This window comes from Drosophila navojoa, chromosome 3, assembly GCF_054131105.1.
Source record: "Drosophila navojoa isolate 15081-1374.11 chromosome 3, UAZ_NAV_1.0, whole genome shotgun sequence".
Lineage (NCBI taxonomy): Eukaryota > Metazoa > Arthropoda > Insecta > Diptera > Drosophilidae > Drosophila > Drosophila navojoa.
In genome coordinates this window covers 23,654,601-23,670,037 of record NC_142891.1, presented here as the reverse complement: position 1 = coordinate 23,670,037, position 15,437 = coordinate 23,654,601, and the positions used below count along the sequence as shown (strand labels likewise).

General features: G+C 40.7%; 1 long non-coding RNA gene across 1 annotated transcript in view; it reads right to left on the bottom strand.

Moving 5' to 3' along the window:
- The window catches only part of LOC149091898 (uncharacterized), a 56,876-nt gene that overhangs the window by 36,951 nt on the left and 4,488 nt on the right, over positions 1-15,437 (bottom strand). Inside the window, exon 3 of the long non-coding RNA XR_016196417.1 lies at positions 3,188-3,227. This is a non-coding gene — a long non-coding RNA (uncharacterized LOC149091898). The remainder of the gene's footprint in view (positions 1-3,187; positions 3,228-15,437) is intronic.

The following is a 15,437-nucleotide window of genomic DNA, read 5'->3' as shown; positions in this document are numbered from 1 at the left end:
GCGTATCTGGCGCTCGCATGTATGTATATAGAGCACTGATTTATTAAGGTGTGAGCATGCCAGCCAACCAACATGACATGTAGTGGCCCCTGACCACTCCAGCAGACACAGACAAGTCACGGCGAATAATTGTAATGGCTAATGGATTTCGTGAAAATATGCCAAGTCAGTTATACATTCTAAACAATCAGCAGCTATAATTGTCCATATAAAGAAATGGAGAGAGGCAGATAAAGAGTGGGCAAGAGTAGGTTAGTTTGCTATGCAAATCGAGCAATTTTGATGCAATTAAAATAAACTAAGAAATTGACATGAATAACAAATGCAAAAACGCCTTAGATTGCAGCAATTTGAATACTTTGGAAGAAATAGCACAGTTGAAATCAACAGTAAAGAGATTAAAAATAAACGAATATTCCATAGAATCCAAGTATGAATTGCCTTTTGCCTTTCCGCCATATGAAGTTAAGTTATGCACATCACACAACGAGTCTATCTATAGCCTCTCTAGATTCTATTTTTCCATGACTTGCAGCATTTTGCATTTGTCCATTTCCAGTGTAGTCCTAGATCAATTGAAGCTTGATCTAAATATGTTTACTTAAATGTGCTTCGAATTTTTCGAGAGCACTCTCAGCTGACAGGCACTTAGTTAGCCTTGGTCAGCTGCAGGAGCTGGACGGGACTTCCTGTTAATGGCATTGCGCCAACTGTCAATCTATTTGGCGCCTGCTACCTACTGGCTCTATGCAGATTTTTATACAAGTCTCAGCAGTTGCTCCTGATAAGAACTGGGTAAAGCAGCTCTCGCCGTTGCGAGACATCAGCTGATGATGCTCAGCTGCCTTGGCCGGCTCAGCTGCCCTTGCTCTTTGATGTCGTTGGGCTCGAGGCTGGAGTTTATGTTAAGCATTCGCCTCAAAATATGCTAATAATTTTTGGCGCTGTTTTATTAAATTTCTACGGCAACACAGTAAAATGAAATGCGCGCCCTCGTACGGCGTGCCACCGAAAATGACATAACTTATTTAGCGTCTCACAACCAGCGCGCAAATTAACAGAGACCCAGGCCAGAGCCGGGCGTAAGCCGGAGTCCCCGGAGTCAACAGCACAGCATGCCACCCAACAGCTAGCAGAAGTTTTTTTTATGGCCATCAGATCGTTGAGTTGCCTTTTTATGCGCCTTAAAGCTGAAAATCGCACCATGAAACTGAAATCCACGCAAATTTCAAGCATCTTAATGAAAGTAAGTGGAGGATGCTTAAGTCGAGCGTGCTCAACTAGGGCATACACTGTACTACTATACATCAGAGTGTTTCAGGTGCCGCATGGGCAGACAGTGGCGTCAAAAATTACATTTATTTCTTATTATTATTTTCATTTATTGTTAAATGAATATTGTTGACATACCCAAAGTCTTCCTACTAAATTTATGTATGCTATAAATAGTCTATTCACCATAGTCATTCTGACAAGTGAATGTGTTTATCTTAGCCAATTGAATTTCTTTGCATAAGAATAATAAATGAATGAAAATATAGTTGAGCAAGACCTGAAAGAGAAAGTCCTCAAATTATGAACTAATGTGCTTTCCATATATATATTGCAGTAAATGCAACCCAAACAAAGGCCAAATTATGGGCACAACTTGATTTAATTGCTATTTAGTTTTCTATTGCTCATATTTATTCAGTTTGGGGACAGAGCGCCTGGAATTAGCATTAATTATAATGTCAAACTCGATTTGCAATCAGCTCACAATTTGCCAAGCCTGATTGATATGTGCGACCATTGAATCAATAACTCACCTGCTCATAAATCATAATTGATTGCTCAGCAGCTCAATAAATATTTGCACACGGCGAGCACAATAATTAATCACACATGCACACAGTCCAGTCCAGTTTAAATTGAGTTTTTATTTTTGTTTCGCGACCCACTGCAAGCCATCAGAACCCTTTCGAATGTTTTAATTGTGCTGGCCGCACAACGAATGTCGATTCGCGCTTGCAACTTTGATCGTTCGGTCTCGGCAATTAATTAATCTCCTCTCTCGCTCAGCTGCCCAACAGGCGCGACAACTTCAACTTCACCACAGTTCCCCACACTTTTCACCACACTGCGTAGTTTTGCTTTGCAGATCGACAGAGCGCGCTGAACTCGCTTACGACTACAGGTAGAATCGATCTCAAGTAGCTTCTTTAGAGGTGAACCACAATTTGCTCTGCTTACGCCCTAAATTGATGATCAATCTTTATCATAATAACAGTTATTGAGGGAGCAGAATCTTAGTATAAAATCTAGCCACATTTCTTTGGCTACAATATCCATTAAATAGATAATATATACTGAAATGCCGCGATACAAATTCATTGGAATTTTCATAGTATTTTATCTAAGATCCCTATATTTTTAATAAAAAAAATTTTATTGAGGATATAAATAAGAAACTTATATATATAGAGGTATGTACAAGTGCGGTGCTCATATTTAATTTGTATTAATTTGCCTATTGTATTATTCAAGGCTAATTCAATTATGATAAACAGTTAAAGAACCATCCAAGCAGCTAATCATCACATGAATATGCGGGCATGCGGACATGCATGCCTTGATGAACTTGAAATCAATTTGTAATCTGAGCCAGACTATTTTAAGTTTTGTTCTCAGCTTAAAGTGCATAAGAAAAAGCTTTTTATTTCCATAGCTTGCAGTCCTATATGCAAATATACTTTATGCATATAAATCAGTTACCATTTATAAAAAGACTTTTATGTATTTTGCCTATTTATAGCAGGTTCAAGGTCAAGGAAAACCGTCGAAAATTGAACAGCTGCTCTTTCACTGAATTTCCAATTCTTATGCCTAAACAGATATTATATTAAATATTTGCTTTTTTTCGGCAAATTAAAAACAGATTTGCCCTCCTCTTTATGTCTGCATTCATCGCAGCCTGTTTCCACCTGCTGGTCCCTTGGTAAAATCAAGCATATTGCGAAATGCCGATTGACATTGAGAAATGATTGACGCTAGATGCGTCGCAGATTGGTAATATGTAAATAAATATTTGTCATGCCCGGCTAAATATGCAAATGTTGTTCTTATTTTGATTGTTTCGCCAACACAAATTGCGCATTGCGCATACGCCATGTGTGACGGTCTATTGACTTATTCGCTGTGTGCTTACCTTGCTACTCCTGCTTGAGCTGCTTTCCTAGGCTTGCGCTCTGCAAAGAGACAGATAAGAGAATAAGTCCAGATAAGACATTGATTTAAATGCAGAATTAACAAAATTCACTTTGATGACTTGGACAAACATATATGAATATCAAATTATGTTGAACTAAAAGCTTAGAGCAGACAGAAAAGAAAGAAAAAAAACAATATATGCTGATGCGAATGGACAAATTCCACAAGTGATGAGCTTTTCATATTTATGATGATGATGCACACACACACACACACACTTCCACACTCAAACCCACACAAATACAGATTGATAGATTTAGTTACTTAAGCCGAGGCCAAGTTAATGCCTTTAAGTGGCTTTCGTCTCGCATATTTTGGGCATATTTTGTGGCATAAATATTATGTTACGACTCAATAGGCTTATGGACAACTCTCTGCTCGGCCCTCTGCCGCATTAGCCGCCTTTGAGGCGGCCTACATTAGTCATTAGCCACAGCTTAGCGGTCAATTATGATGAGAATAGCTCGGACTACTCCGAGTAGTGCTGATAAATTGATGCGTGAGCCCTCAAACATCTGGCCTAATGTAAAGTGTTGAATCTGTTTGGGCTTTCTGTCTTTCCTTATTTTATTTTTTTGCCTTGCTGCAGACACCTGCATTTAATTGCAGAATTATATTCACGCCTTGTTATCTTTATAGACACAAAAAGAAAATATATATGCATATATATATTTATCAAGCGAATCCTGCCAAAGGACAACAGCAATGGGCTAACGAGCATTTAAAGTAAATAGCACCACAGAGCGCCGCCCTGCCGAGCTGGAGAGCTAGCGAGGCTAGGGAAAAGTTTTTGCTGCTCGACTGGTAATGACACCCATTAACGCCGCTCGAGTTAGAACCAGCTCCCAGCTCACAGCTTCTCTCTGGAGCCGCCGCGTCGCCCAACGCCGTTGGCTTACGCACTCTGTGTGCTAATCGGTATTTGCTTTTCTGCTTTGCTTTCGCAGCGTTTGCATAATTCCGTGCATCGCTGGCACTCCAAATACCCTAGACGCCCAGTGCCAAAATGGATCGACTCACTTGGGTGAAGTGCTGGACAAACTGTGTAAGCGAAGGCGGCTAATGAATGGCTTTTCCTCTCTCCCAATTAGCCCAATTCCGCTTTTTTCTGAATATATGATAAACGCATCGCTCACTCAGCTTGAGTGAATGGATCCTTTGCACTAAAATTAACCATAGGGAATTTTTCAATTCAATACGCCTCAATATATAGAACGCTTTCTTCTTGTATCTATTTTTGAGTGGATTTTATTTTTAGTAAGCCTCTCACCCGGCACAATCCAATTATTGTTGCCTGCAAATTCATTAAAGCCAAGTGCGAGAAAAACGCAGATAGAGAGAGAGCGAGTGAGTGAGAGAAACGATAGGGAAACATGCCCACGGCTGAGAAAAATTAATTATCCATCAGCATTAGCGAGCAGAAGGGCAACTGCGGCTCCAGCGTTGCCCTTGTGTCACTTTGCATATTTTCACAGCTCGTCATGCCGGGGATTTCCATTAACTTTTGCGTCAGGCTGCGGTCATCAATTAAAATTTAAAGTTAACAGCCAGTGGCTCACGTTCGACAGTGTCACTGGCACACATGATGCCGCTCGATATTCCGGCATTTCCCCGGAGACAATGGCACGCGTGTACCCAGAGCTCAGACGAATTGTGCTGCATATGCGAATTTTCTGTAGCCCCATTCGAACTCTCCATATTTTAATGAAGTTGTAGTATGCCAACGAGCTCAGGCCTGAGTGCCTAAAGTGGGAGTAGAGCTGATGTGGGCGTGGCTAACTGCATTTAACCAACACGCCCCTTGAGCCAGCAAATATTTGCCTATATAAATTACTCGCATTTCTGGTGGGCCACGACGCGAACGTGGAGTAAGCCGTACGTGCCTAGAATTTCCGAATTTCAGAATGAAAATATTTTCCAAAATGTCGATTACGTTATTCACTTGAGCCCATAAGTAACGAAGCGCAAGCATTCAATACTTTTTGAACAATATAAGAGTTTAATCCCATTCGGGTTTGTAGCGCAATAAGCTAATTTAAGTCATTATAAATAGATACATTTATTCTTCTCTAATTAGTTTCACGCGTTCCTCGATTAAATTGCACGATTTATTGAACATATCCACATATTATTGTTATCGAACCTCATTCTATATTCGAGTTTTAATTTGATTAAAAGGAAACTGTGAACAGCAGAGCATAATTATGCATATGGGTTGCACTTGTAATTAGTTTACAATCATAATTTAAGGTCAGGTCAGTCTAAAAATACTGAAACTAGATGCAAGCTTAATAATTGAGTTATGCACGGTCGAAGCGGATGCCATGTGACATGTCGACAGCATTTTATTACCGGGTGCTTAGTTGGGGGAATTAAAGGAAGCAGAAGCAGACGGCGAGGACGAGGCTGGGCAATTATGGTCGGGAGCTGCTGCCGGCTGCCATTCTGCATACCTGAGAGAGCGCCTTAAAATTGAAATTTATGCATAAATTATGCGCATAAATGGACAAGGCGAGGCAATAAACAATAAACAAAAATACAAATGCAAAAAGGCAAGAAAAGGTATGTACATAAAAACATTACAACGATGATAACACGACTCGCGAGCTCTGCTATCGAGCGACTCTGAGACACCCTGTACCACTAGACGACGCGCCGTCTGAGATACTTGGGGTAAATTCCTGCATGGTATGCATATAATAGAATTTAATATGTTGATAAATTCATTAGGATGCTGCATGAGCTTCAATGCCACTTATCTCTTGTAGGGGAGAGTGAGAGTAAACTTTAAATCAATTTAAGATGAGCTAAATTATATTATAAACTGGAGTTGAACTATCTTAAATAAGGTGAACTTGGAGTCAATTTCAAATGAGATATATATATAATTCTATTTCATATTATATTGTGGGTAAGAGTGAAACTTTATTATATAGCTATATAAACTTGGAAAGCAAATTTGAAGTCAATTTAAACTGAGCTTAATTATTAATATAATCTTTTTATTATAAAGAAAAGTGAAACTTTTTTATACAACTATATAAACTCGGAGTCAATTTAAAATTATATAAATTCCTTGTAAAATATTATTTTATAAACAGGAGTTAAACTAATTTATAGAACTATATTTCAACAGTTAAACACATAAATTTGCCATTCGAATTGTATGAATTTAGCCACAACATATTAACATAAATATTTTATTTGTTACATATATCTATATGATCTACATAAACTCACTTGGCTTGGCTTATTTTGACATCTCAACTTGGCATATCAAAAACGCAGAGTGAGCTGCCAAAAATAAATATGCCTCTGATTACCCATTCTGGATGCCCATCCAGGGTATACAAATTATTTTTCAACGCATGAAATTTTGATGAGGCAAAGGAGGGCTGGCAGGAGAACGAAAACGAACAGAAACGAAACGAAAGGCTCCTTTATTATTAAGCTATTTTGAACATTTCTCGTCGCTCGCTTCTTGGCATTTTACATGCTGCTCCACAGTGAAATGCAGCGTCAGCACAGCCGTGCAGGGACACGGGCACATTTTGTAAACAATTTGTGGTGATGACGCCAGGCTGCTAGCGGCTACAGTTGCTGCTCCAAGTGGGGAGCTGCGCCTGGCTAAATTGCTTCACAGTCGACACAAATGCGAATGGGATGTGGCTGTTGTTGCAGCTGGTGTATCTGATGTAGCTGTACATTGTTGTTGCTGCGCTACGTCCATGAACAGTTACACAATTTGCAGCACAATCTAGCTCTGGAAATGGACTAGCAAATAGAACATGCACGACTCAGCTTCCATATGGCTTAATTACGCACAAACTAAATTCAGTTAAGCCAAATGCCTTGGCTTTAAGCGAGTTAAAGCTGCGACTGCACGGAATGAGAAAAATCGAATCTAATAGGTATAAGAAGACATACGAGCATACGTATGGACAGCTTGTATTTCTTTTTCTTTTTTTTTTTTTTTTGTATTTTATTTAGCTCGTCTCTAGAATCTAAGCCCTGCCATATGGCGGCTGTCCTACTTGATGTGTCTGTGTGTGTGTGTCGATGTGTTCTTTCGAGCAGCCTAAGGAGCTTAGGTTGTCACCTGGCTGACATACAAATACACCCAAGCCAACACACTCATTCACACAAACACACACACACTCGCACACTCACACATACGAGTGTTAAACTTCTCGGTTGTGCCTGAGTGCTCCTCGACCTAAATAAGATGCTCGCCTGATATCGTCCTTCTTTTTAAATTTTTAAAAATGTTTAGAGCAGTGAATCTCTCTGTGTGTGTGTGTGTGTTTGCGCCCTCCTCAACTGCTGTAAATTTTTTTAAGATTTGTAGAGCTCACCCGAGTTACACTCTACATCTATTATTTGGCAACAAAAACATTGACATTTCCCGCCTTTATGTTAAACATGTAAAACAGCAAAAATATATCCGTATGCTTGGCATATTTCTAAAGTCCATCATTCATCCGATATTCACTTTGGATGACCCTTTCGATGCCAACAATGTAGACGCGTTTGTTTGTAATAAACGCCCAGCCGAGCTGGTCAACTGTCCAATACTATGTGGAGATTCGATTAGTTCTGGCTCTGGCTGGTTAAGTTACTAAAATTGGAGATGGCCAGCGCAATCATCTGACAAACATTGTAGAGCATTTGCTAGATGGCCAGCGAGAGAGCGTGTACGGACGCTGTTTTATGTGCTCTTTGTTTATGGCGCATTTTGCTGAAACAAACCAGCGATCCGGAACATTGCACAATAATATGGCACAGCAGGAGCAGCGGGCAGGGGCAGCGGGCAGCAATGTCAACAAAAATAGAGAGCCAAAATAGGCGGCAAGCGAACACCCTCAAGCCCAACGCAAAACGCAGCGTGAAAATCCGCAATTGATTTTGATAAAAAAATAAAAAAAAAAAAAACAATAATAAAATAAATAAATAAAAGGAAAGGGCAAAGGAAAAATATAAACTGCGTACTTTGTACGTCACTTGTCAGTCAGTAAAAGCAAATTGCTGAAAGCTCATTGCCTTAAGCGTGTGGGCGTGAATGCGTGTGGGCGAGTGGGCGTGGCCGCACTCCACTTGGCTGCAATAGATGATGCCTGATGATGTCTGCTGAAGGATGCCATGATTACGAGAGCCAAGGCAGCCGTCTCCACACGATTCACACGCTGTCATGCAATGCAATGTCTAACAATTGCTTAATATATAGAGGAAGGGATGATAATAAGTAATAAACAGGGAACTGTGATTTAACATGAGAGGTAAGACATCTATACCCAGAGTAGAGAGAGAGATTTTGTATTCTCCTTATTTTAGAATACAGTAGAATTCGGTGATAGTGTAGTTTTAACCGGAAGATGCTATAATCTACGCTATATATACGTACGGACGATATAAGCGGAGTCGTATTGTACCATAATAATAATTCTAGATATTAGAAAGCTAATCAAAGTGAAGTGAAATATTGATTCTCTCTCTCACTCACTCTATCGCCTTTCCTCTCTCTCCCCCCTTTCTACCACCACTCACTCTCTCTATCTCTTTCTATCTGTTACTCTCTCTAGTCCCTTAACAAACATAATTCTACTCAGCTCTAGTCACTTCATGCATTCAAATATCTTGAACAGAAGCTGTGCGAATCTGAAAGCGTCAGAGTGAAATTGAGAGCTAGTGAGGAAAAGCCAAAACGTTTGCCCATTTTCTAATCGATCAATTTGTGATTCGTCCCGAAGGACGGGCCAGCTAATCTACTGAGTAGCTGCAATGCACACAGCAACAAGCCATGAATGATTGGGCACTTTTGTTTATATTTAATAAAAAGGATTTTGACCTTGTGTGACCCATGTGTGTGGCTTTTCGGATCAATCTAACGTCGCATCTCTGTGAATGGTTTGCTATTTGTGGCCAGAACCTTTTCTATATACCCTGCACAAAGTCAATTTATAGGTATATGTATAAAAGATACAATAAAAAGATCCACTAAAAACTAAACTTTTTACTTCAATTTGTACTCTTCTCAATATTCCCGAAACTGGTAGCTGATTATTTTTCACAGTAAGCATTACAATATAGGGTACATTCATAGTCATCCACCTATGGTTGGGCTCACATGTTTATTGCGCCCAAGGGAGCGCACACCTAAGCCAATGTGAATTTCCCATAAATTATGTCAATCGTTGCCAATTTGTTGGGCATTATTAAGCCCGGCTAAACTACCAGGTGAATGTCCTTGAGGCGTGCCGAGACTTGCCCAGCTCTCAACCTCACAGGGCGGGAGAGCCTAAAAATATATCTCTATGTTTTGCTCTGCGCTCTGTGGCATTTCTTAAATCAATTATATTTTTTTGTCTCCTGCGTCACGTGGCAACTGTTTAATTATGCACGTGTTCGGCCCTGGAAGTGCCACAAAAACTTTACTCATAAGCTATGCGAGTGGTTTCTGAGCTGAGCTCGCGCAAACTTTAACTTTGTGCGCCACGCCCACCGAGGGGAGCGTCACAGTTACCGGTATTAGAGCAGGCTCTCGTGAGACTCTTTGTAATGTATGCAAAAATCTAAGGAATAACTTTAAATGAATTTTATACTTCCCACCAGCACTCGGGCACTGGGGATGTGTGCGAGAGAGAAGAAGAAGAGAGGGAGAGACTAGAATAAAAGCCAATAAATCAATGACACATACTATGGCTGCTCTTGGCTACACCCACTCGGGGAAAAGTTCAAGGCCATAATCCCACTTGATGCCGCCACAAATATGCCAATCATGTCATACATAATGCATGCCAGGGACAGGACCTGAGCCGGACAGAGGATGCTATCTCTAGATTGTAAGCATTAAATGGGCAGCAAATTGTCAGCGCGTTGTCTAACAACAGGTTAGTGTCTAATATTTATTGTTTCTCATTTATTTATACATAAAAAATATAGATGTATATATATATATATATATATTTTGTTTGACCCGGCTATCGCAAGCCAATTACAAAATGGCAACTGCTCGTGAGGCCAGTCAAAAAGTTTTCCCATTAACCAAGAACTTGGAATATATTTATATACTTCTAAAGAGAGAGAGACAGAGGCAAAAAGGAAAACAAAATTTTGTGGCACGCAAATTAAATAATAACAAACTCTAATTAGGTTCAAGTTGAATGATTTTAAATATTAAAGATGATACCCTTTAATATTAAATTGAGTTTCGGCTGCTCAAAATCGAATATGAAATATGAAATTTCGTTAATGCTGATTCAACTAATTAAAATGAGTATATTGGCATTCTATAATGCACGTCTGTTCGCATTGATGGGAACTATTTGGATGCGATTGAGGCTAGAGCAGTGAAATGTAGAGCATATACCCTGGAAAAATAAGAGGACAAGGGCAATGTAATATTCCGGTCGTACCTCAAAGACTGCTGTGCCAGACAATTAAATAGATATGACGGATATATCTAAGGAAATTAGGGGCGTGGCCAATTGAATAAACGTAATCGATTACACAAATGTATCAGCAAAATAATTCAACTCAAACGGCTATTAAAGGACATTTCCATTTCCTTTCCTAGACTTCCTACTGATTGCAGTTATTTCTTAAGCTGGAAATTCAACCCAAACATATTTTCTCATTCTAAATTTAATTGGCTGCAGAAATCGAAACAAAAACTTGATGAATCTATACGATTATTGACAATTTGGAGTAACAAATGAACGCCAACTGGTGATTGGGACGCCGCCTTTCGATTGGTTTGCTGCCTTTGGTCTGTCGGCTGGAAATCAAAATGAAATTGACAGCAATCAGTTGGGGGAAAAACAATTAATAAAATTCAATGGCAACCATAAAACGGATTGAGGGCCAAACGCGGCGAAGGCCGAGATTCTTATGGAACGAGCCTGGAGCCTCGTGGGGCCGTTACTAACTAAGCCGGGCCGAACTTTCACTTCGTGTCTTTGGCATTATAAATAATGCAGGCAATCGATTTATTGACTGATTCACATTTTGTTTGTACTGAAATAAGAACACAAACACCAAATACCAAAGTAAATGAGCAGCCAGCCGAGTGGACAGCATTCAGCCCTGGGCCTCAAAAAGTGTGCGACAATAAAATGAGTCAACAGACGTCACGGAAAAATATTCACTGAGCCCCAAGGCGAGGCGAGGCGGGGCAAGGCAAGGCTATGGCACAAGAAATGACCATTTTATGAAGTGTTTAATGGATGTTAAGTATGTCTGCTTGTGTGTGAATCGTTCATGTGTGTGTTTGTGCTGGTGTTTGTGTTTGTGGCCTTGTTGTGCGTGAATCCGGCATTATCTATAGAACATTAAATTGACTACATTTCTGTGCCCGACTAAACATAGTTTGGGGAATTGAGTTGGGCTCTCCACTTTGGCCATTGTCTGGGCATAATTACAGACCTATTGACTCGGGTTTCCATTTGTCAACTTATTCCTTCCGAGTCTTTACAGTCTCAAATGCCGTCGTCTTCTAGAGCAAGGTGTAAGTCTTCAGCCTTTTTCGCCATTCGAGTGCTGGCTGGGAGAAAGGAACGTGCACGAAACTAAAGCAATCCCATCAACTAAAAAGCATCTCAACATGTGTTCGCTGTAGAGCGCACACACATACACACAAATATGTGAGAGTGTGTATCTCATTTGAGATGGCAACTAAGGCGGTCGCTGCAAATGGCAGCACTTAAGTCCCCCGGCCAGAACGACAAGCGCATAAAAATGGAAATGAAATGCCAAAGCAGTGGGACAAGCGACCGTTGCGCCGCCACAGCACACCCCATACGTCTCTGTCTCCCCCAGCCCCCATCACAGAGAGGTATGCAGTGGCACAGAAATGACAAATCGCTGCTGCGATGAGCTCAAAATTATTGCGGCTTGATTGCATTAGAGGCCATGAAATGCGCTGATTTGTTTAACTAGACGAGCCACGAACAATGGCCGACCATATCGGCTTAGGTTACACACACACACACACACACACCCTGTCAGCCAGAATGGCGGCCGAGCAATTAATGGCGCCAACACGAATGGAGAGGAGGAGAGTGGAGCGAACGGAAAACTTGGCCAGACTGCGCTCAAACTTTCGACTTTTGCGTTTAGTTTGCGGCGTAAATATTGAATTATACGCGTAGTTAAACTGAGTGCAAAAGAAGTTGGTGCATATTGCGATATTTGATTAATCATGGTAAGCAACTAGAATTTATGGCATATGTTACTCAGATGAGAGGGCTTAGAATAGTATAAATAGAGGTAAAATAATGTTATTGTTAGAGAGAGAGAGAGAGAGAGAGAGGGGGAGAGAGGAGAGAGAAGGCAGATATCATATACATATGTTAGCTTCTCACGCTTGGGTATAGCGAAGTTAACCTGAGTACAGAAGAAGATACTCTCTAGCCGAAGGCTTGCCTAGAATTCTTGGGCATACATAAGTCAGCTGATGACAAATGAATCTAGAATAGTAGATATATAGGCAAAAGTATAGAGAGAGACAGAGAGAGAGGGCACATCTATATCTGTTAGCTTCTCACGCTTGGGTATAGCCTGAGTGCAGAAGAAGCTAGTATCCATCTAGAGTAGTTTGAATATAGGCCAAAGTAATGTTATTATATATTCATATAACTGCAGCAAATCCTCTCACAAGAATCGAACCCAACAGAAAGAGAGAGAGAGAGAGAGAGAGAGAGAGAGGCCACATGATATGTGTTAGCTTCACACCTTTGGGTATTGCAGCGCCTGCTTATTCCGGTGCACACATTCAAATTGAAGGCAAGGTTAATGACGGCACAGGCTGATGCCACACTCTTCACACAGCAGTGCACTCGGCAGAGCGGATTGCGAGTGCCGAGCGGCAAGTGGCATAATAAGTGGCAACTTTGACGTGAATAGCCGTTGCCGGAAAGGCCAAAAACGAGAATTTGTTGCAGTCGAGTTGCCCGCACAACATGGCAATAAAATTCCGAGAGCAACTGCAAGAGGGGGGGGGACTACGCGTGTGCTTGCTTTTCACTTTACAGATATGTTTACCGCGCACAAATGTGCGAAATACTTAGCGACGCAGAGTCGCTGCCGCAGCTAAGCCCACTTTGACCTACTTGATGCAGCCTCGGAGCGTGTGTGGCGGGCATGCAGCAGCACTCCAGGCATATTATGCGCACAGCAATGTTGGCGGGGCAGCGCGACGTCGCGACGGCGGCCGCAAGTTGTTAGCCTGCTTTTCATGACGATGCATTACACGGACAATCAACGCCTCCTTAAAAGCTTTTCACGTCCCGGGCATCCAGGGCGTCCAGGGCGGCGCCATCGGAAGCAGCGAAGGCAAAATATTTAAGCTGAGCATCTCTCGGTGCATCCGTTGGCCCTCTGAGCAGGCGCCCACATGAATTTTCAATTAAAAACGCCTTGGCTCTTCACACATTTCACATTTTTGCCGGCATGAGCAAGCTTTGTTTCTGACGGCCTTTCGCCTTTCTGCTGGCACCGGAATTAACAACCCGTGAAATATGCCCCGAAATGTATGCTTTGTTTTTCACATTCGCACACACCCCCCTCTGGCATTCCCCTCGACCTTGACAACATGACCGACGGCTGCAATTTAATCACCTAACAACACAAATAAAAGACTGCAGACGCCTTTTGTTGTCCTGTTGGCAACAATAGCATTGCCACTAATTGGCCGATTAATTAGTCAAAGTTGACAAATTAATGATATGGATTATTGCCTTTAATGAAAATAATAGCCAGTTATTCCACTACATATTTCCATATATTCGGGGGGCTTACAACTTGACGGCTACGTGAGCCCCAGCTGTAAGTACGCTCGAATAGTTCCCCGTGGCCTCTGTCAGTTTAATGAGCCTCTCAATATGCATGACACACGCTGCCAGCACAGTGCCATTCCGCCGCTCGCCCAGGAGCACCACGTGCTCCCATCAGCCGCAATTTGAAATTACTAAATTGCCACACATACGAGTTATGCAAAGGGGCGCGTTATTCAAGCTAGATTTTATGATTTCATGAGCTACAAACAGTTTGTTTCTCTTTAAATAACTACTCTAATAATAACTTTGCTTACTTTGCTCAGATCAATTTGCACAAATATTTGATAATTTATTATTTATTTAACACAGCAGTCCCAGCTAAAAATACGATATAAAACTCCTTGATTACCCTCTTCATTATTTCTACCAGTCTTATACCAGGCTTATATTCGTATATTGGTATGCTCCTATACAACTTTTCTCAAGGTAAAAAAAAAATATTTAAAATATATAGACACAAACAGCTATTCATTTCCAATTACCATTCACTAATCTAGGGTATTCAAAAGCAAAAACAAATTAATTTCATATCAAATGAATTCGACTTAACTTATCTATCTATTATATACAAACTTCTGTTTTCTCAATCTCAGAAAAAATTATTTAAAATATATAGAAGAAAACGGCTATTCATTCCCAATTATCTTTCAATCTAGGGTATTCAAAGGCAATAAAATGCATTTTGTATTCAATGAATTTGCTGATTCGATTTAACTTCTCTATTTGATATACACAAACTTAAGCAAATTCCAATAAAGCCATGAGCTATAGACCAAAAAAAGATTATGCCATTTCAGCAAAGTTTCAGAGCCAAATTCTTAATGCTGTGAAACACAGATTTCAGCCGAGCTTATGTTGCTCTAACCAAGTTTCAGCTGAAATAATTTTACACTTTTAGCTGCTGCTCTCACTTAACTCAGCACAGGCAACGTCTGTGAATCAATCAGTTGGAAGTAACTATTGAAGGCGTGCTCAGAAGTAAGTCAGAAGTTGGCCTTTCAATTTGCAATTCCTGATTGATTTGACAATAAGCAAACGTCGCAACTTTCGTGGAAGTCCACGTCCATTCAGTCCATTCAATCTTTTATGTCTTTTATGATATAGTTGTTGCTGGCAATTGAGGGAAAACCTGATATTGACAGCTATGCGAGGCACTGAATGCATTTTCCCGGCCACTCACACAATTCAGCTTTCCTTTTCATATTTCGAAGAATGATATTCGATGCGGGCTCTGCACATAGTTTGGAGCGTGTCAAAACTTTTATGAGGCTGCCAAGGTCTCTGCTTAAACTATCAGAAAATAGTCACAATAAAAATGCAAAACTTTTCCGTACCTCTGGCCGAACCATGCCGAAT